General features: G+C 37.9%; 1 long non-coding RNA gene across 2 annotated transcripts; it reads left to right on the top strand.

The window, feature by feature from the left end:
* Positions 1–40: 40 nt before the first annotated feature.
* On the top strand, positions 41–22,309 carry LOC135318460 (uncharacterized). 2 transcript variants are annotated; one of them, XR_010380975.1, is made up of 6 exons: positions 41–133; positions 1,539–1,611; positions 2,127–2,183; positions 6,115–6,174; positions 6,361–6,486; positions 17,849–22,309. It is a non-coding gene; the product is annotated as an uncharacterized LOC135318460 (long non-coding RNA). The 2 variants fall into 2 exon arrangements; XR_010380974.1 differs by lacking the exon at positions 6,361–6,486 and having other exon boundaries at positions 54–133.
* The last annotated feature ends 396 nt before the right edge of the window (positions 22,310–22,705 follow it).

The raw sequence follows: 22,705 nt of genomic DNA, 5'->3' as shown, positions 1-22,705 counted from the left end.
CGGGCTCGGTACGTCCCGGCGTCTGGGCCGGCGGTGCCCGGAGACCGGCCCCTTAAAGGGACAGGCGTCGCCGCCTTCGCCCTCGCGCCCTCGCGCCCTCGCGCCCGCCCGCCTGCTCGCCCGCCCGCTCGGGGTAAGTCCCAGCGTCCCGCCGGCTCGGGATTCCAAGGCTTTCCTCCCGAGATAACGTCCCGAAGCTAGGTGAAGGGTGGGAGCCCCAGGGCCGGAGGCGCGGCGGAATTCCCTTCACGCGTTCCCCCTGCTCTCTCTCCTTCCCCCAAACCTGATTTCGTCTTGCGTAGCCCTCCCACCGAAGCACCACCTGGCCCCCCAGACTGGAATTTTTTTTGTTTTAACCTTAGGCAAATAGTGCGCGATTTCACCCTGCCCGTCCCAGATTTCTCCCCAGAAATCACTAGAAAAGGAAATCTTCACTTCTCTGTCTCCAGAGTTTCTCTCTGAATTCTACTTGGGGCAACCCTGGCTTCAAAAACAGAGAAATTAAAAACCAACCCAAATAAGTTGTGTGCAAATTTTATGAAGCTGTTGTGTCTGCCAACTGGTGGTCATTCATTAAGATTAAGCCTGTGCGAATAACTAGAAAATGCAGAGGAAAGGAGAGGTTGGCCAGAATTCCTTCTTGTTAGTTTGCTCTTTGCTGAAAGAATGACGGCGATCTTCCTGGTCCACTGGCAAATAAGACGTGTCGATTATTATCACTTACTGCTTATCAGTCTCTCGCAGAATGCCAGTCATTGCCCAGAACATATACAAAACACTCCAAGCTCTCCGCAAATGTTCTGAGAGCTCAGAATGATTCAAACGCTTTAAGGGTGTGTATAGAGATAAAATTAGGACCCATCCCTAACACCTCCCGCTAAATCCTGACAAAGCGGAACAAGAGAAGTCTTTAAGTAACGAATATCAGAACAGTTCCTACAGCGACAGTTTCCTTTATATGGGCTGGCTAAAAACGTACTATATATTTGTATCTTACTTTTTTTTTGTCTAAGCTTTCTAGAACACCTCCAAAGTACAAATGAAAACTGAACAGTATGTGGTAGCCTGAGATGTTGAGAATTCTGCCAGTCTTCAGCCACTGTGTTCTCCAATGAAGCATTCTCTGTCTTATTTTAACTCCATAAGGGCTGCCCTCTCTTTTCTTTCTCAGTAGAGTTACTCAGCACCTCAGTGGTTTCAATGCCCTCAAAGCAATCTATCTCTAAACCGCTGGCTTCTCCTGAGCCTGTGCCAAAAGATCCAGCTTCACTGAAGCCATTAGTCTCTTAATACAAAGAGGAAAATATATCATTTCCAAAAAGGAGTTTAAGGATTCTTGATTAGCCTACAAACAATCATCTAATTTCCTCTGGTTGATACTAAAGCAGGTTTTAGGTTAGAATAAAAAATTTCTTTTCTGACTTAAGTAAATAAATGGAGTTTAGAGACATGTTTACTCTAAATATACCATTTCTGGTAGTGAGGGATCACTTATTTTTGTGATAATATTTTATTTATTTTTGTGGTATTTTCCATAGTTTGAAGCAAAGAAGCATAAATGTATCAGTTCTTTCAACTTCTCTGAGTGATTGGACTTTGACTTTTTAAAAGGCAAGTGACTGCATGCTTCATTCTTTATAAGCTTTCTATTTATTCACATCCATACAGAAAGATTTACTAGGACTGTTATACATGATAAGCTCTTTTAGGAATTAAGATCTGCCCTCTAAGTTTTGAAGTATAATATAATGTATTATCATTAACTATAATTAACACATATAATTAACCTAAGATAAAATTAACCTTGGTTACTGCTTACTACCCTCTAATGTTACTGAAGCGGCAACTAACTTGCTTAAAAAAAGGATTAGCACTTCCAGCATCTGAAGTACCTCTAGTTTTAACAACTAAGAAATTAAATTTTATTGAAAATGATAAAGTGTAGCACTGTTATCTAGATAATATTCCTTTCTCTCTCTCTCTGTCTCTGTCTCTGTCTCTCTCTCTCTCTCTCTCAGTTTAACAAAGTGCAATTTACTGGAGATTGCCTTCTGACTTTTAGCATGTAATAATCTTTTTCTGAATTTTGGAGAAGTTTTAAAGGCACATAGTACACATCTCTTCAGCAGGTAGAGAGAAAGCCGGCTATTCCTGTTTTGTCTAGGGAAGACTTCCCAGAACTGGTGAGTTATGTAGAGATTTGAATAATGTATGAGTTACATATTACATCTTCTACTCCACCATTTCAGGGATGGCAGAGGTGAAAGTATAATGGAAGCATTTCACAGGACTAAAAGTAAAGGGAAGATTCCAGGTCCATCTTCTCCACCCAAATAATGGAGTCAGGGAGTTCATAAAAAACATCTACAGTTGCATATCTAGAAGTAATCAGCTATTCTAACAAAGCATCTGACACATAACTGCTTATGAGAAGTCTACATTGTTCCCCTTTGACATGTAGTCTCTTCAAGCATATGGCATTTGAGTGATTCCATAATGAACTAAAGTTGACCATACATTACTTGCCACTCTGCATGGAGAGGTGGGATCTGTGTCCCCTCCTTTTGAATCTTGGAGGGCTCTGTGACTGATGTGACCAGTAGGATATGCCAGAAGTAACACTGTGCCAAGTTCTGGGCACAGATTATAAGAGATGGGCAATTCCACTTCCTGTCTCTTGAACTGTTGATCTTAGAGCCCTAAGCTTCCATGTGGGAAAGTCCAACTACCTTGCTGGAGAGACCATGTAGAGAGGCCTTGAGACTACACGGGGAGAAAGAAGGAACTAGCTGGGCCCAGCCTTCCATCTGTCCCCACCAAGGTGCCAGACATGAATGGAGACTTCTAGAACCCTAGACAATCCATGCCACAAGCTAAATACCACCAATGGATCCTAGTCTGTACTTCATGGAGCTAAATAACCACCCAGCCAAGCCCTCCTTGAATTTCTGACCCTATATAATTTTTGGATGGCTTGTTGTACAATAATAGATAAGCAGAACATTTTTCTTCCATTTCTAAATAGCTGCAAGAAATCTTAGAGTCTCATTTAAGCAGAAGGGAATTTCCACTTTGCCCATACAATCCCGAGAATTAAAAGTAAAGGGAAGATTCCAGGTCTGAGACATCACTGGAACTTTCAAGGGAAATTTGTGCAGAAATAAGCAGGAAGGTAAAGCTTCTTTGTAACATAATTTAACATTATTGAGGGTACCTTCATGTCTCCTATCTTCAAAGGCTGTCCAGTGATTGGAAACTGATAGATTAAATGAGGAAAGAGGAATCAGTATTCATTCTGCACATGCACGTGTTTAACATACATTAGCACACACAATCATCAAAACAACCCTATGGTACTAGTACTAATACTGTAGGACTAGCTTGCACTGAATAACTAACTAGCTCAAGGACACAGAGTTCAAAAACCAGCACCTGAACCCAGATCTGTTTGACTCCAACTCCTGTGCATGTGCCACTGCACTACGTTGACTCCCAAAGTATAAACTTTTAGATGTACAAACAATTAAAATGTGAGTTTTCAGGGGGAGGGTATAGCTCAGTGGCAAGAGTGCATGCTTAGCATGCACGAGTCATGGGTTCAATCCCCAGTACCTCCATTAAAAAATAAAATAGATAAACCTAATAACCTCCCCCCCAACAAAATTGAAATAAAATAAAAATAATATGTGAGTGTTCATTTATATATAGGATTCCCTTACTTATTATATTTTTTGTCATTAGCATAAATAATGAGCATATAGATAACACTAAATTAAATCAGAAATATTAAATTGGCTGCCAGCCAGCATTAGGTAAACTCTTCTAACCAAAAAAATATAATATTGAAATACATACATTTTGTCCAAGTACATCTAGAAATTGAAAGAAACAATCTTTAAAGGATCTTTGATTCTTGATTTCATGATTTTATATGCTTCCTTCTAAGGATTTCTGTTAAATACTGAATTTGCAATCACAGAACCTAGTTTTGTTCCCCAGCTCTGCTCCTTTTTGCTCTGTGACTTTGGACAAGTCACTTCACTTCTCAGACCTTTCATTTCTTCTTTCATTAATTAAAGATAAGAGTACTTGGCTTCACAATTATCAGAGAATACAAATCAAAACTACACTGAGGTATCACTTTACACAGTTCAGAATGGCCATCATTAAAAAGTCCACAAACAATAAGTGCTGGAGAGGCTGTGGAGAAAAGGGAACCCTCCTACACTGTTGATGGGAATGTAGTTTGGTACAGCCACTGTGGAAAACAGTATGGAGTTTCCTTTTAAAAACTAAAAATAGACTTACCATGTGATCTAGCAATCCCACTCCTGGACATGGATCTGGAGGAAACTCTAATTCAAAAAGATACATGCACCCCAACATTCATAGCCACCCTATATACAACAGCAAAGACATGGAAACAACCTAAATGTCCATTGACAGATGATTGGATAAAGAAGTTGTGGAGTATACATACAATGGAATACTACTCGGCCATATAAAAGAATGAAATAATGCCATTTGTGGTAACGTGGATGGACCTAGATGTTATTATACTAAGTAAAGTAAGTCAGAAAGAGAAAGAAAAATACAATATGATGTCATTATATGTGGAATCTAAAAAAAAAACACAAATGAGCTTATTTATAAAACAAACAGACTCACAGACGTAGAAAACAAACTTATGGTTACTGAAGGGGAAAGGGGTAGGGTGTAATAAATTGGGAGTTTGGGATTTGCAGATACTAACTACAATATGTAAACTAGATAAGCAACAAGATCTTAATGTATAGCACAGGGAACTAATTCAATGTCTTGTAATAACCTATAATAAAAAGACTATGAAAAGGAATATTTATATGTATAACTAAATCACTATTCTGTACACAAGAAACTAACACAACATTGTTAAACCTGCTGTACTTCAATTAAAAAATCAATCAATCAGTGAAGCATTACTAAACCAGGTCTAGAAACAGAAAATTGGCAACACTCCAGAAGGTCTCCCCTGGTATACCATTTCAGTTACTACTTCCACCCTCCATTCCACTATCTTGACTTGTGAATATATAATTAAATATTGCCTTTTTGAATTTTATATGAATAAAGCCATACAATATATACTACTTTGAGTCTGGCTTTGTAGCCAACACTATTTGTGAGATCCATCCATGTTGTTGTAGATCATTCATTCCCATTGCTATTTATAGTACAATAAAATATACTACAATTTTAGGAAGACACTTGGCTCAAAGGATTAGTGTGAGAATTAAATGAGATTATGTATTTTTAAATATTTTTAAACTATAAAATGGTATATAACTTTTATAATAAACAAACACCTTATTACATGTTCTTACTCAACATAAAAAAAAGACATTCAACCTTAATTATACTGAAAGATAACTACTATATTAGCTACTTTTCATATAATGTATGTAATTGGTAATGCTAACAACAATCAAGTAAAATGTAATTGCACTCATTTTACAGTGGAGAAAGCGGGCTCAAAAAATCAGGTAACTTGCCTAGACCAAATGGCTAGTAAGGGGCAAAGCTGAGTCTGTAACTCCAAAATCCAAGCTTCTTCCAGTCTACCAGACTACCCCCCACATGCCAACAGGCTAGGTTATAACTTGTTTTTACAGCATAAAAAAAGAAGATTTGAGGACTTTCCTCTCACCTCAAGCCAAATCACTTTTATCCCCACCAGACAGGTAGAAATTGTTCTTATCTAAAAACTTTAAATATAATTCAACATTCTTCTTCAAACAACTATTTCAGTGTTTAATATTTACTGACCCTCACTGTTGTGTAATTCTTCTATGTTCTGAATTCAATCTTGGACACAGTTTTAATTGCACATTCATTGTTTAAAAAAAAAAACATTTGGTAAATACAAATAAATAAATAGAAGGCAGTTTTTAAAAAAATACCTGCCCTGAGACTCACATGCAGAGATGATCCAGATAATATTTTAAAATTTCTTCCATTCTTAAAAGCTATGCATATTTTTATTGTAACCATGATTGTAAATACCAAATGAAGTAACACATGCAAAAATTTTAGATAATGTTCTGTTTTTTAACATCTATGTTTTCTGACTTTAAGATTAACTCATGAAGTTGGCGAGACTATCACATATTTTAAAAGACGAACCAAAGAACTGTGGTAAGTTATTCTTGATTGGATCCTCTTGCAAAAAAAATGTTACAAAAGATATTCTGAGTACAAATTGGAGTTACTTAAGTATGGACTGGGTATTGGATAATATTAAAGGACTATTGTTAATTTTTGAGGGTATACTAATATATGTGGTTGCAGTATATAATTATATAGAATACCCATATTTTTCAGAAACACCTGTTGAATTATTTTGGAGTAAAACTCATGATGTCTATAACATACTTTCAAATGATCCAGCCAAAATATGCATAGAGAAAGGCAATATGTAAAAATGTCAGCAACTGTTGTGTCTAAGAGGTAGGTGTACTGGTGTATATTGCACTGTTTTTCAACTTTTCTATATGTTTGAAATTTTTCACAATAAAACGCTGAGGAAAAAATCCAAAAGAGACATATGGTTGTTGTAGAAAATTTTCAGGAAACAGAAAAATGTGAGGATAAAATCTGTGTGGTTTTAAGCCATTTTGTATGTTTTGTGAGGATCCCATTTCTCCATAAATACTTGAAGAGTTCGTTAAAATCATCCTTGTGGTTTTCTCCTTTCTCTAATCCAGTTATTCCCAGGTCTTATCTTTCAGTTCTCTCCTCATCTCTGCAATCCTCTCTTAACATTTTTCACAGCCCTCTTTAATAGTGGATGCTACACTTTTACTAATAAGAGACCTAAGTAACGTGCAGGGTAAAAGAATATTAAGTGACAAGATTTACGTGTTTACTAAGTTAGATCAGTTGATTAGTATTAACTATTCAGTGAGGCCTAAATAAAAAATGTGGTCAACATGCAGACTGCTTAGTATCACATAAAGAAAAAAAATTACTCTCTTTCACACTGCTGCCTGTACAAACTTCACTCTAACCAGCCAAGTTGCAGGGATGAACCTTGGCCTGAGGAATCAGGCGAGAGAACATGAGTATTTCAGCATAAACCATCACCACTGCTGCCCAAATAATTCTTAAGAGTGTGACCTGGTGAGGGCAAATCAGTAGCAAGAAATCAAACCAAGTCAGCAATATTTGCAACATACACAGCATCATGTTAGGTTTTGAATATAAAACGTGCATTTGAAAATTTGTGTCTTCCAGAATGGTGCCTACTTTTTAAATCAGACTGCTATTTGCTTGCTCATATTCAGCTCTTCATGATAACTCTTACATCCCAGCCAGTCCTTGCCCAGTGTTTTTCTTCTCCATCATCTGACAACCCTGTAACTATCCTTTCCCAGGCTTTGTTCCATTTATTTCTGACCATGTCTTCAGTTTACCAATTTCCTTTGATCTGGGTGAACAATTTTTAAAAGCCACCTTTTGGTACTTCCATATATTGTTTTGGAAATTTTATGAGAAAGGTAAACAGACTGCAAGCTTCATTGCAAATCATTATTCTGTGAAGGCTGTAGAATAATTCCTCTGGAGGCTGACTCTCATGACACACAGCTCTGGATGCCAGCCCTCTGGGCCTCCGCAGAGGCCTCAGTCCATCAGCAATGCCCTTTCTGTCTGTATCTTCAGCCTTTCCGTCTCTATCAGCCATTAGTGCATTCAAGGATCTCTCCACTTAAAGGAGGAGGAAAACAATTCCTTCAAACTCCAGACTGCCCATCAACCCCATCCCCTACAAAGCCAGGTTTCTGATTGATTGGATACGGTGCAACTTACTTGACTGTATTGTGACTACCCATTCACTCACTCCTTATACTCCGGTAACCTGCTTCTGCACCCACAACTTGACTCTGAAACGCTTCTCCTCAAAGTCACCAATGACCTCCCTGCTGCTAACTCCTCTCTGTCATGTGACACTGCTGATTACTTCTCAAAAGACTTCTCTTTCCTTGACCTTGGTGACCTCACCCACATGGCTCTTCTGCCCTCTCTTTTCCTCCTCTCTAGTCTTAAGCTTCTTCTCAGTCTGTTTTTGAGTTTGTCTTCTCTATCACTTCTGTGTTGATGTTCCTCAGGGTTCCAGCCTTGTCCCTTTGCAGTACCTCCCTGGTCTTATATTATAATCTGTATTTTGAAGCAAAGGCCAAATTGCTGCATTTTGCAATGCCTACCACTAAGGAAAAGGCATCTATATTAGTCAGAATTCTCCAGAGAAATAAAACCATGTGGGGAGAGAGAGAGAGAGGGAGAAAGAGAGAGAGAGAAGAGCAACTGATTGATGTTAAGGAATTGGTAAACTATTCATTCACATGATTGTGGAGGCTGGCAAGTCCAAAATCTTGCAGGTGGGCAGGCAGGCTGGAGACCTAGGGAAGAGTGAACATTGCAATTCAAGTCCCAAGGCAGTCTGCTGGTAAAATTCACTCTTCTTTTGGGGAGGTCAGATTTTCTCATTTAAGGCCTTCAACTGATTGAATGAGGCTCACACACCTTATGGAGAATAATCTGCTTTACCCAGAGTCAACAGATGAAAATATTAATTTCACCTAAAAAATACTTTCACAGAAACACCTAGAATAATGTTTGACCAAATATCTGAGTATCATGTCCTAGTCAAGTTGACACATGAAATTAACCATCAGGGTATCTTTGGATTCTGGAGGCAACATATACCACATTTGGGTCTGCTACTCTAACTCATTTACTGGGCAACTAGTTATGCTAATTTTGAGTAGGGCCCAAATCTGGAAGGAACTCTGTAGTAGGTCTAAGGACTGTGTGCCATCTTGTCAGTTGAGCCCTGGACCCAGAAGACCCAACAGAGAAGATGAGGATACTATGTAAAGCCATTGGCAAGTCTCAGTGGGAGAATCAGAGTGCAGACTTCTAGGTTTGGGGATATGCTGAATGCCATTGTCCTCTAATCAACTGAGCACCTGATCGTGGAACACCAACCGACCAGGTGACCTGAGCTGCCTATTGTGAATTGGGTGTAATCTGACCCATCAACCCAAAAATGTTGTCATTGGAAAGGTTGTTCATCATCAAAAAAATATGGTTTATGTGGTTTATGTAAGATCTAGCTTAAAAAGGTTCTGAAGGCACAAATGAGTTTAAAAAAAAGAGCCATACACATTGGTAACCAATTCAGAGTACATATTCCATCTTGTAGAAGAGCATCTTAATATTGCAAGACATTGTCTCTGTCTCTCATTTGTTACCAAAACTGGGTCTTTGCTAGCCATTCCATTCCAACTATTCTATAATGTCAGCTACTTCTAGTAAATCCCTTGCCTCACTTTTTTTTTTTTGCTGTGAAATAAGTCTCTTTGTCAGAATAATGTGTGGGATTGTGTGACAGTGAATAGGCATTCAGTAAGTAGACAGATGATGATGATGGCAGAAGCTTTGCATGCAGGGAAAATTAATCCATATCTAGAATGAGTGGCTATTCCAGTAAGGACCAATCAGTCCTCCCTTCAAGATGGAAGGTGTTTCATAAAATCAACCTGCTGTCTGATGGCTGCTATTCCCCCCAGCGTATGATGTCATACCAGGGTTCAGTGTAGGTTTCTGCTGTTTGTAGTCTGGGCACTTAGCAGTGGTGGTAGACAGATTAATCTTGGTGAGAAGAAGTTCATGTGCTTGAATCCTGTGTAAGCTCCATCTCTGCTACTACCACTTGACTTATGAGCTCACTGAACAAATTGCAGGTTGGCTGAGGAAAGACACTGGTATATCCTAGGAGCCCATCTTGCCTACCTGATTATAGTGAATTGCAATCTTATGCCCTAGCTGAGCATTTTCATGGGAAAGAAATACCCTTAAATTCTACGTCCATTATTAAGTGAGCACATCCACGTGCCTCCTTCCCAAACCTTCTTGTTATCAATTCTCCAATCTTGTACCTTCCAAGTCCCTGACCTCCGGCCCATGAATTTATGTAGATGTAAATATATAAGCATCTCTCCTTCCAGGAAAAGTGCATACCAGATGTATGGCTTGATTTTCTGCCCACTGGGAAAATTTTTCCTCTTCATAGTTCTCCAGGGCCACCCCTGAATGGGATTGTGATTCTAAAGCAGTTTACCTTCAGCTGGTACCCACATGTTGTTGCATCCCCAAACCAGGCTCAATTTTTTTCTTGTTCGATTAGGTGGAATTTCTTATGAGACAATAGGTGTGAATGAAGGAGAGGTGGCACTGGCATAGATTGTGTGGTAGTCTTTTTTTTATTTAATCCCACAGACAAAGTGTATAAGTACAGAAACCAAGGGGAAGAAGTCAGAGTGGTTCTTCTCATTATTCAACTAATTATCTGCTTACAAAAATTTTGCTTCTGATCTCCGCAGCTTTAGAGGTCTTAGCTCCCAAAGGAAGAAGGCTTCTACCAGGAGACACAATGTAATTGTATTTGAAGTGAAAGTTGAGGCTTCCATCTGCCTATTTTGTGTTTTCTCAAGCTATTGAATGAGAAGAGGGATACATTCTACTGATTGGAGTGATGGAGCTGTACTCCCAATGGGATCTGACTTCTGCTAGGTTTTGTCATAACTCAGGTGACCAACTTGTACCAGTTTGCCTGAGATTTTCCCAGTTTTATCACTCAAGGTCTCCCATCCCAGGAAACACCCCAGTCCCAGGCAAACTGGGACAGCTGGTCACTCAACTATATTCCCTGAGACATTGAAGGCATTCAGCAAATTTGCTTTAGAGTAGATCTTGTTTATGTCAGGCTAAATCCATCCCTACCCTCACAAAATATTTCCTTGATGACACACAAACTTATTTTGCATCCCAGAGAGAAATGTCTGATGCTAACGTTGGCTTGCTCCTTCGTTTGCTCACTTCTCCTCATAAACATTATCTTCAATGTTTCACATGTCTTTAGGGACAGTTATGCTTCCTTGGCAAGTTAAAGAGAAAACCCTGGATGTCATGCTCATTTATGCCCTTTACTCATATTTTCACATATTTTCCAGGACATGAATGTAGTACTTTGACTTGTATCTTTTTTGTGAATTCTCACTAACCTAATTTTTCTAGCACTATGGAAAATTTATGTTAGATCTGCAAGAGATCATAGAAAGCATCTAATCCAACCCAAATATTTCATGTTTATTTGCAATGCTTTGTTATTTAAATTTTATTATTTTTGTTTTAGTTTAGTTTAGTTTAGTTTATGATTTGTCATGCTCACCAAGCATTCATTTCTTTAGCTGACCAAAAATTATACTTATACGTTGAATCCAACAAGAAGTTTATTTTTTGCTTGTATGATTGTGAGCTCTAACTTTCCAAACCTAGAAAAAGCTCAGTGTTCTTTAATATCCCATCAGAAATCACTACTCAATGAGGGCTTGTTGATGAGGGACCCTGGTCTTCTAAGTATTGAACATCAGTCTCATTTTCTATTGTGTCTGGATAATGACATCAGTGATTGTCAGAAGATCTGTTTGCAGATGGAGCTGGCTTATAGCACCAATCACAGAGTAGAACTCAAGATTAAGTTTTTTTCTTTTCATTTCATGTCAGAAGCAACTGAGGTAAAACAATACGCTCCCACAAAACCTCCATTGGTACTACTATCAATCAAATAATGGGACAAATAGATCACTAGTCTTGTGTTATATTCTTACGAATCAGCTCTAATCTTTCAAGGACAGCAATAAAGAAAAGCAGAATTTGCAGAAACAATGAACTGCAAATTTACATACTAACCAAGAAATTTTCATCATGCTTAGAAACTCATACCAGGGTTTGTCAGTTTACCTCCTATAAAATTGCCAGGAGAGGAGATTTCTACTGTCAGCTCGAAGCCAATGAAAGTTATTGTTGTTTTTACCGCTTTTTCCCTTCTTTGACTTTAAAATTTACTTTTTGTAACTTATTTTCTTCTACTGAGTGCACTGGGACTGTTACAGGAGATCTGAATTCCCGTTAGTTCAGGAGATTGAAAAGAAACCAAATTACAGAAGCATAAAGGTCAACAGCAACAAACTCCATTCAGCTTCCAGCCTGACAATAGAGGATATAATGTCAAGATTAGTGAAAAGCTCAGATCCAAGCACTGATACTCCAGTGAAAAGTTCAATGAATACTTTTGTCAAAAGTTGTTTAGAATGAGAAAAGAGAAATAACACATATCTCTGAAAAAGAAAAAAAGATGTTTTGATTGGAAGAAGTATAAATCAACAGCTGAAGCATCACACAAAGCATCAGGTTTGAATGATTCCCAAATTTTTTCCCATTTCTTTTCATAATTCTTGTAGTTAATCTTGTCCCATCAGTTGTAGGAGTCTATCGTAGGTGGCAAACAATTTTTAAATGGCTTCAAAGCAGAAATTGAATCTAGGATAGAACTGCAAGATCCTTTATTAAGACGTCAGAGAGGTTTAAGGTGGTGTCTCGTAGATTCTCTCAGACAGACAGAAGGACTTCTAAAGATTTTAAGAGTGTATCATACAGACTGTCTCTGTTTAAGCAGTGGGGCGTCTAAGAATCTAAGGCCATTGTCCCACAGCAACTTCACAAGGAGTCCAAGGTAGATAAAAGCTTATTTCAAGAAGATTTGTCTGCCTGGCTTTTATATAATGGAATGGATTATAAATTAACACTCAGGAAGTCCACAAAGTTTTAAAAGTAATTATATCAGCATGATCTGAAAAAGACAGAGACCTATAGCACCTGCCAGGCCTTTACCAGCATTTCTCAAAGTGTAGTCCACAAATTATCTGTGATCCACATCAGACCCACTGGTCTGAATTCTGGGGGAGGAGGGATATCCAGGACTTAACGTTTTTAATACATAATACTTGTGAATGTTGAAGTTTGATATCCACCTTAAACATACCTACTTACTTATTCCTAAATAAATTATTCTTGTGGCACTGCTTTCAATTCCCTCATGTTGGAATATCACCGCCTTCCATTCCTCACATAATATCCATAGTTTAAATTTTACACATTCTATCCTTTCAGTAAATAGTGGTGGATAAATTGGACAAGGAAAATGTGATGCCTGTCTCACACTATATACACATACAAATTAATTTAAAATGGATTGTAGCCCTAAATATGAAAAGATAGTACTTTTAGTAGAAAACACAGGAGAATATCTTCATAATCTTGAGGTAGACAAAAGTTTATTAAATAAGAGGAAAAAGTATACGCATAAAACAAAAAGTTAAAAATTGCACTTCATTAAAATGAAGAGCTTCTTTTCATCGAAAAACACCATTAAGAGATTGAAATTCAAGGTAGAGCTGGGAGAAGATGTTTGTAATACATGTATCCAGCAAAGTCTTTGTCTCTAGAATATGAAAAAAGCTCCCATAACTCTGAAAGGAAAAGGCAGACATCCTATTTGTTTTTAATGGACAAAATACTGAAATAGGCACTTTACAAATGATGTTATCCAAATGGGCAATAAGCATATAGAAATATGTCCAATATAACTAATCATCAGAAATTTGCGAATTAAAGCTACACTGAGCAACAAATAAGAATTAAAGATGTTCAATGTTATTAAGTCGTTAGGGAATTGCTAATTTAAAACATAATTAGATCCCACTACACACATGATTGCTAAAATTAAAAATTCTGACAATACCAAGCAGTGACAAGGATACTGAGCAACTGAAACTCATACATTGCCTGTGATAATGCAAAAATGGTACACCATTTTAGAAAACAGCTTGGCAGATTTTTATAAAATTAAACATACCCTTACCATATGTATTGGTTTGCTAGGATTCTCACAATAAAATTCCATAGGCTGATTGTCTTAGACAATAGAAATTAATTTTCTCACAGTCTAGAGGCTAGAAGTTCAAGATCAAAATGTCAGCAAGTTTGGATACTTCTGAGGACTCTCTCCTTGGCTTGCAGATGGCCACCTTCTTATGGGGTCTTCACATGGTCTTTCCTCTGTGCACTTGTGCTCTTATCTCTTCTTATAAGGACACCAATCATATTGGATTAGGGCCAATTCTAATGACCCCATTTTAACTACCTCCTCATGAACTTACATAATAAACATAAGTATCTAATTTAAAAAAAAAACAAAGATGAAGAAAGGACTAATGATTACCACTATACCCCCTCTAGAATGGCTAAAGAGAATACTAAATGTTGGCAAGGATGTAGAGCAACTGAAAGAAATGCTTTACCTTGGTGGTGGGAGTATTAATTGGTACAAACACTTTGGGAAATTTACAGCACTTAAAGATAAACATATTTGTATTCTACAACTCAGAAACTCCACTCCAGTAAATATACCCAACAGAAATGAGTGCATATATCCACCAAAAGACATGCACAAAAAGATTCAAAGGAAAAACTAGAAACAACCCATATGTCCATCAACAATAGAATGGATTAAAAATAATGTAGAGTATTCACGTAATGAAATATTATAAAGCAATAAAAAAATCAAACTACTATTACATGCAACCATATGGATAAGTCTCATAGACATGACATTGATTAAAAGAAGCTGGACACAACAGAGTACATATTATATCATTCCATTTATATGAAATTCAAGAGCAGGCAAAACTAATTTATAGTGATACTGGTCAGAACAGTGGTTATCTTTTGGAGTGGGGCAGCATTGACTAGAAAGGGACATAAAGAAGCCTTCTAGTAAGTTAGGAATGTTCTGTATCTTTTTCTTCCCCAGCTTTTTGAGGCAGAATGTCCTGTCTTGATCCGAGTGGTAGTTACACTGGTATATACATATATAAAATTTCATTGAGCTGTGTTGCTAAGTTAGGTGTTTTCCTATACCTGTGTTATACTTCAATTTGGGGGAAAAAAGTAAAAACAAAACAAAACTGTACCAATGTTTCCAGTGGGGGAAGTTGAAGGACATAGACGAAACAAGGCTGGTCATTGTTGATAATTGTTAAAGCTGTGTGATCTGTACACTGAGGTTCATTATATTCTCTCCAAATTTTTTTTCCAGTGAAGAGAAATATTTTATCCATTCTTATAGGCCCATTTCAAAGCCACTTCATGTAGGAAGCTACAAGATTTTCTTTCTTCCTTTGAACTTCCAAAGTGTTTTGCTTGATCAGTGGAAACTCTCTTTACCAGCCTCCACTTAACTCGTTCTCCAAACTTAGTGGCTTTCTCCATTCTCTGTACTATGCACTGCCTTGAAACACTTTGCCTGTAGGCTACACACTAGTACACCCAAGCACATCTATGCCCATGATTGTATATGCTTACCAAGGATCAAATATTTTCTCCCAAACTTATTCATGTCAGATTTCTGTTACTGTATTTACATGATTTAATCAAATGCTGAGTGCAAAAAGAGCTTTTTATTAAAACCATGTTCATTACTGTAGAAAGAGTTGGTAAAGGCAAATAGCTAGAAACTTTAATGTCAAATTAAGTATGTGCATAACTCTCTGAATTATCTTAAAACCCACTAAATTGTACAGTTTATAGTTGTAAAGTTTATGTTGTGTGAATTATATCTTGATAAAGCTGTTAAAAAAAATTAGGAGTGGGTGAGATGACTACAAAAGATTGAAAGCACTGAAAAAAATCTAAAAGACCTTTGCAATTACATGCAAATGTCTTCAATTTCTCATTTATCTTTTAATAAATGGAAATCATAGACAACCATTTTGAGTGTGATTAATGCAAGAAAAACAATATGGAATGTCAATCAGCAAACTTATACTCAAAGAAATCTTGGCCCTACATCAAACTACTGGTGGGTGGATGCACACTGAAATGGTTTTAGGCTAAAATAAAATATTTAAAAGATTAATGTATTTTTTATTCCTTTCTTATTGATTCCATATATATTATATATACTTAATATGTATAAATTTTATTGAGATATAATTCTTAAACCATACAATTTACCCATTTAAAGTATTGAAACCAATTGTTTTTAGTATATTGAGTTGTGTAACCATCACCACAATCAACTTTAGAATATTTTCATCATCCCAAAAGGAAATCCTGTACACATTTGCAGTCAATCCCCATTTCCCTCAAACCCTCCTGCCCCTGAAAATTATAACCTATGTCCTGTCTCTATTGATTTGCTTACTCTGTACATTTCATATGAAAACAATCATACAAAACGTGATCTTTTGTGACTGGATTCTTTCACTTAGCATAAGGTTTTCAAGGTTCATCCATGTTATAGCATCTATCAGCACTTCTTCCCTTTTTTGGCTGAATGATAGTCCATCTTATGAACATACCACTTTTATTTATCCATTTATCAACTAATGAACATTTGAGTTGTTTCTGGTTATTATGAATAATGCTGCTATGAACATTGTGTACAAATTTTGTATAGACATGTATTTTCATTTCTCTTGGGTATATAACTAAGAGTGGCATTGCTAGGTCATACAGTAACTCTGTTTAATCTTTAGAGAAACTGTCAAACTGTGTTCTGTAACAGCTCCACTATTTTATCTTCCTACCAGTTGTAGATGAGGGTTCCAGTTTCTCCATATCCTCACCAACACTTGCAATTATCTCTCCTTTTTATTATAATTATCCTAGTGGGTATGAAGTGGTATCTGTGGTATTTCATTGTAGCTTTGATTTGTATTTCCCAATAATTAATGACATTGAGCATTTTTTCATATACCTTTTGGCTATTTGTATATCTTTTTTGGAGAAATGTCTGTTCAAGCCCTTTGTGCATTTTTTAATCAGATTATTTGTTTTTTTGCTGTTGAGTTGTATGATTAGAAGACTTAATATTAGTAAAATGTTTATACTACTCAAAGAGATCTACAGAGTCAATGCTATCCCCATCACAATCTCAATGGCATTTTTTAGAATTTTCTATTTCTATTTTAGAAATAGAAAAAAATCCTGAAATTCATATGGACCACAAAAGACCCAAAATAGTCAAAGCAATCTTGAGAAAGAAAAAGAAAAATGAAGGTATTACACTTCCTGATTTCAAAACATATTATAAAACTACAGTAATTAAAATAGTATGATCCTGGCATAAAGGCAGATATGTAGACCAATGGAAAAGAATTAAAAGCCCAGAAACAAACACATGCATATATGGTCAATTGATTTTTGATGAGGGTGCCAAGAATATACCACTGGGAAAAGATAATCTCTTCAATAAATGGTGCTGGGAAAACTGGATATCCACATGCAAAAAAAATGAAACTAGACCCCTATATTATAGCACACACAAAAAACAACTCAAAATGGATTAAAGACTTAAATGCAAGACCTGAAACCATAAAATTCCCAGGGAAAAAAAAAAAAAGAGGGGTGGGGGAAAGCTCCTTGACATTGGTCTTAGTAATGCTTTCTTGGTTATGACACCAAAAGCACAGACAACAAAATTAAAAATAGACAATGGGATTACATCAAAATGAAAAGCTTCTGCACAGCAAAGGAAACAATCAAAAGACTAAAAAGGCAACTTATGAAATGGGAAAAAAATACTTGCGAGCCATATATCTGATAAGGGGTTCGTTTTTAAACATCCATTTTAAGTCTCATTTGAGGCCTGCAATAAAAAGTCACAGCAGAGGGAGAGTATAGCTCAGTGGTAGAGTGCATGCTTAGCATCCACGAGGTCCTGGGAACCTCCATTAAATAAATAAATAAACCTAACTACCTCTCCCCTAAAATACATAAAATTTAAAAAAAAAAGATCATGGGGTGGGAAGGGATAAATTAGGAATTCGAGATTTGCAAATACTAACTACTATATGTAAAATAGCTAAACAACAAGTTTCTTCTTCTTCTTTTTTTTTTCCAACAGTTTCCTTTATTCCAAACTCCACTGCGTCTCTCCACCCTCAACCGCATGGGCAGAACTGGTGCATGATTCAAATGCAGCGGGAGACGCCAAGTCCTCCCTGCTCCCCGCTTCCCAGTGTAGCGGCCCGCGCGCCCGTCCCGGTCCCCGTCCCCGTCCCTGTCTCGGAAAGGTAAAATGACAACAAGTTTCTTCTGTATAGCACAGGGAACTATATTCAACATCTTGTAGTAACCTATAATGAAAAAGAATATGAAAACAAATATCTGCATGTGTATCTATGACTGAAACATTGTGCTGTACACCAGAAATCAACACATCATTGTAAACTGACTATACTTCAATTTAAAAAAAAAGCCACTGACCCATGAAGTGTCTTCCTCTTGCAAATTGTACAAGTGTATCCAGAACAATATGGAGCCCACAGAGCGTGGACCCAACATTCCACTGACCACTCAGGATTGTGTTCCTGCCGAGTCAAGTCTCCTGGCACCCAGGGTGCCCAGAGCTCTGACTTGGGCTGAGATGCAAGAGCTATAAGCACGATGGGAAACATGAAAAATAGCAGAAGAAGCCCTTGACTTTGAGGTGTGAAATCAAAAGTAACCAATAATACTTTGCTCTTGTTCACAAGCACCTCAGTGCATTCCAGAACTGCCATTCCAAATATTAAACAGGAACCTTTGTTCAGAGATTGGCTCAGATGTGCCCATTAAATCTCAGCTTGAAGCTACTTCTGCCTGTTCCTCCCTCACAAGTCTCATAATGCGTGGCCCTGGGCCCACAGCCCTGCATCATGGTTCTTTATCATATTGAAGAATGGTGCTGAACAACAACATTACCCAAGAGTGTGAGTGTGATTGGAAAGATGAATGGAAGGTTTGTATTTTGGTTTGTGACTTCGGTCACTGCTTGCCTCTCTGCCTCTCAAGCTGCCCATTTCAATTCAAATCAAGCCGTGCTTCTCAGACTGTGTGTTCCAACAGGCTGTACGTGCAGCTGCTGCCTTCCATCCATCACAGCCCAACTTACCCCACTCCAAGTTCCAGGTCAGCATTTCCTGATTGCATTCCTTGTCCCCGTCATGCTTCGAGCTGCCCTACTTCTAGCCATTCATCACCCAGCAATTGTTGCTGTTAGCTGTCTTTCTCACATGACCAGTCCTGCGAAGTTTACCAGACAGGAAGGCCAGTGGGCTGGCTGCAAGCCAGGATGTTGCCCGGGCTTTGTTAGTGACCTTAAGTATCATAGATAAATGCCACTAGTGAAATCTGGGCTAAAGTTGAATGTAATCCCCAAGGACATCAAAGGCCTAGCTCTTTCTCTGCACAGTTAGAAAGCGTCCTTGATTCCACACTTGGGCTGCAGTATGGACCAGTGATTCAGCACACAGATTTTGAGTCAGACTACAGAGGTCTGCCACAAACTTGAGAAGTTACTTTAGCTCTGCTCAGTTAGATAGCTCTGAGGGTCATGTAAGAACTGAATGAGTTAATTTATATAGAACACTTAGAACAATGCCTGTCCCATTAGGAGTCCTATAAGGGTTTGCTATTGCCATTTTTCTGCTCACTCTGCTTAGTGTGCTTAGGTTGACCATTTCAGATCACTTATTTATCCCTTCAATCAATATTTAGTGAGTGCCTATGGTGTGCCAGGCACTGTGGACAGTGATCCATTTCCTTGACGGTAAGACTTGGCATGGTTATCTGGAAACCCTCTTGCAATCAAAGCTGTGCTACTTACTATGGAAGCAATAAGACCCCAGAGAAGAAAGTGCTGACCAGTGTGCCTAGGCAGCAGATCCCTGGGCAGCCTCTCTTGAGTCCCATACTCCCAGCACAGCCTAGGGAGAACAGAGGCTGACAGAGGACATGGAAGACAGCGTCAGCTGGACCCGATGCTCGCTCCCTCCCCACAACACCCGATTCACCCTGAAACTGACACGTTCTCAGGTAGAGGAGGAGGTTGGAGGGAGGACAGGGGTAGATGAAGGGGGAGGTGTAGAGGAATCCTGCAAATGGCTAAGGTTATCTTTCCAGCCAGTGTGGCAAGATGAAGATTCAAGATAGAATTAAATTGAGTTAGAGAAAATTACTAGGGTAAAGCATATGGAATTGCTGATATTTCACAGTTTTTGACTTATAAAAATCAGCTTATATGATTCAACCTGTAAAAGTTACAATATTTCTTGTGTCCCCTCAGTCTGTAAAATAGTCATATCTGCCTCATCTGTTATAAATTGTTTATTGTCTTGGAGAAACTCACGTATAAGAAATCATAATCAGGAGAACTGGGGCTCAGATTGAAACATTGAGAGGAATTTGGGCTACCCGTGTTAGAAATTCGACGAATGAGGTCTCCAAAGCCCAGATAACAACTGACATGTGGAAGTCTTATTTATTCAACTCTATAAACCAGCATCAACTGATTGAATTTTCTTTCTTTAGTTCACTTTCTAACTAGATCCTAGTAATATTCCTTCACAAAATGGGCTTATTAAAAAGCTCAGGAAGATTTGAGGTCTCCAGAACTTCTCGGGGACCAAGGTAAATTGTGGGCTGTGTTCCTTGACAAATTCTTTATCCTTATTAAATTTTTAGATACAGCCTCATCTGGTTGGATCTAGAATATAGATTACACATTTTTAAAGAGTGACTCCCTAGATCACCAAGATTATAGACATTTCATCTACAATGAATACCAAAACATGTCTCACAGATCTTGAAAACAAATGTACCCAATGCTCTAGCAAATTTTTTATCTAGAAATTTACTTGAAGAGTATAATTAAAGATGTACTTGAAGATGTAAACACAAAATTCATATTAGAGAAAATAGCAACTAGAATAATTCGAGTGGGGTTAATTTACAAAGGTATGGAGTAGTTGTAGGAAAACTACAGTGGTGTGGATACCCAGCGCTTCCAGCAGCAGCAGAACTGTCCCCGTTAGGCCCAGTAAAAAAAGACAAGGGAAGGACTGGTTTTGAGAGCTAGGAAGAAAGGGTGGTGTAGGGTTAGCCTCATAAGGATAGAGATTTTCAGTTATGGAGCACAGCCAGCTCTAGGAGATCTGACAAGGAGGGAGCCGGGATGAATACTCTGACCTCACTCCTGTCCTTTGCTCCAGTCTTCTGCTGGGGCTGGACCTAACAGGAAGCTAGAGGGCAAAGGAACCAGTTATTATACTCCATAAAGAGAGTGGAGTTGAGAAAAGGATGGAGAAAAGTAGGAAGTGGATCTGAAGGAATAAAAGATTTCCAACATAAAGATGTTCATTGCAGCACTGTTTATAATAACAAAAGATTAGAAATAGCCCGTGTCCCAAACTAGGGAAATTTTTTTTAACAATTTAAGATACATGTACCAAGTGAAATCCAGTGCAACCATTACAAATATTAATGTAAAAAAGCTCACAAAGCAAACTGTATAATGTGCCTTATCTTTTGTTTTAAAAACTATATATGGATATCAATATGGGTTTTTATATGTGTATATATACACATACAGTACATGCGCACACATTCATAGGGAAAAAAAGGTTTAAAGTATATGCACCAAGATGTTAATGGCAGTTATCATAGGGAGAGTAGAGTTATAGTTAATTTTATGCAGGGTTTTTTTGTTTTTGAGGAAGGAAGGTTTAATGTAAAAAGTTACTAACTATAGCAGAGGATTGGAGTAACAAGGATTCAGCTGGTAAGAAACAAGAACTCTAAAGAATATAAGAAGGGCAGATACAAGGAGCTGCCACAACCCCTAAGTCTGAGACAGTAGGCCAAAGGACCTCCCCACCCCACCCTCTCATGTGGCGGGGAGGATACTGAACTGCTGCTGTGCTGTTGAAACTTGCGCAAAGTGTACTTTCCAGGTTTCTGGGTAAACCAGAAGTGTTCTTTTGCAAAACCACAACCACTGGAGGGGTTGGATGGGGCTACTGGGGAAAGCTTCTGGCCACAGGAGCCTGCCAAGGCAGTGCACTGGAACAAGGGAGGAAAATCCCGTCCATCTGCGATGAAACTTCGGCTTCCTGTACTGATAAAGTTTAACATGTGTATCAGCTGGCAAAGGAAAAGTATATATCTCCATTTTTGCAGAACAGGCAATGAAGTATGAATTTGAAGCTGAAAAGTGATAAACTGATAAGTGGCACACACTTTAAAACCTACCACCCAGGAGGACTGCGTATGAACACACACACCTATGTATCCGGTTTATAACCTGCTATTTTCCTGTGGTAGATGCTGTGGGTATCTTTCTATGTCAATAAATATAGCTCTACGTCAACACTTTTCATTGCTGAATAGTATATATACACTCTGTTTTATGTAACTGATTTCCTATCAGTAAACATTTAAATTATATCCTATTTTTATGAACAATGCTATGTTAAACTTCTTTAAATAATTATTTTCCCATATTAAATTACTAGAAGTTGAATTGTTGGATTAACAGTTGTGTTAAATTGCTAAGGGTACCTGTTGGATGCATTATTTATTTGATTTAGTAAAAAGTGCATTTTTCATTTTATGTATTTCTCAAACATGCGTGAAAAAGATGTAACTCAAGCTACCTGATCTGGAATCCAAGTTAAATAAGGTCAGATACTAATGTGGTTCCAGGAGGAATTTATCAGAGAGCCATGTATCCTGGCCAAGAAAGCTAATTGTCAAAGATGGCTCCTACTCTGGCTTTTCACTAAAGTAGCATACAGGATTTTTTTTTTAATTAATGAACTTTATTTTTTCGAGCAGTTTTATTTAGGTTCGTGCAAAACTGAACAAAAGTACAGAAAATTCTCCTATACCCCCTGTCCCCACACACATGCAACCTCCTCCGCTATCAACAACCCTCACCAGA

The sequence above is a fragment of the Camelus dromedarius genome, chromosome 5 (assembly GCF_036321535.1).
Source record: "Camelus dromedarius isolate mCamDro1 chromosome 5, mCamDro1.pat, whole genome shotgun sequence".
Classification (NCBI taxonomy): Eukaryota; Metazoa; Chordata; class Mammalia; order Artiodactyla; family Camelidae; genus Camelus; species Camelus dromedarius.
The sequence above is the reverse complement of the archived record's forward strand: the minus strand, read 5'-3'. Positions and strand labels throughout refer to the sequence as shown.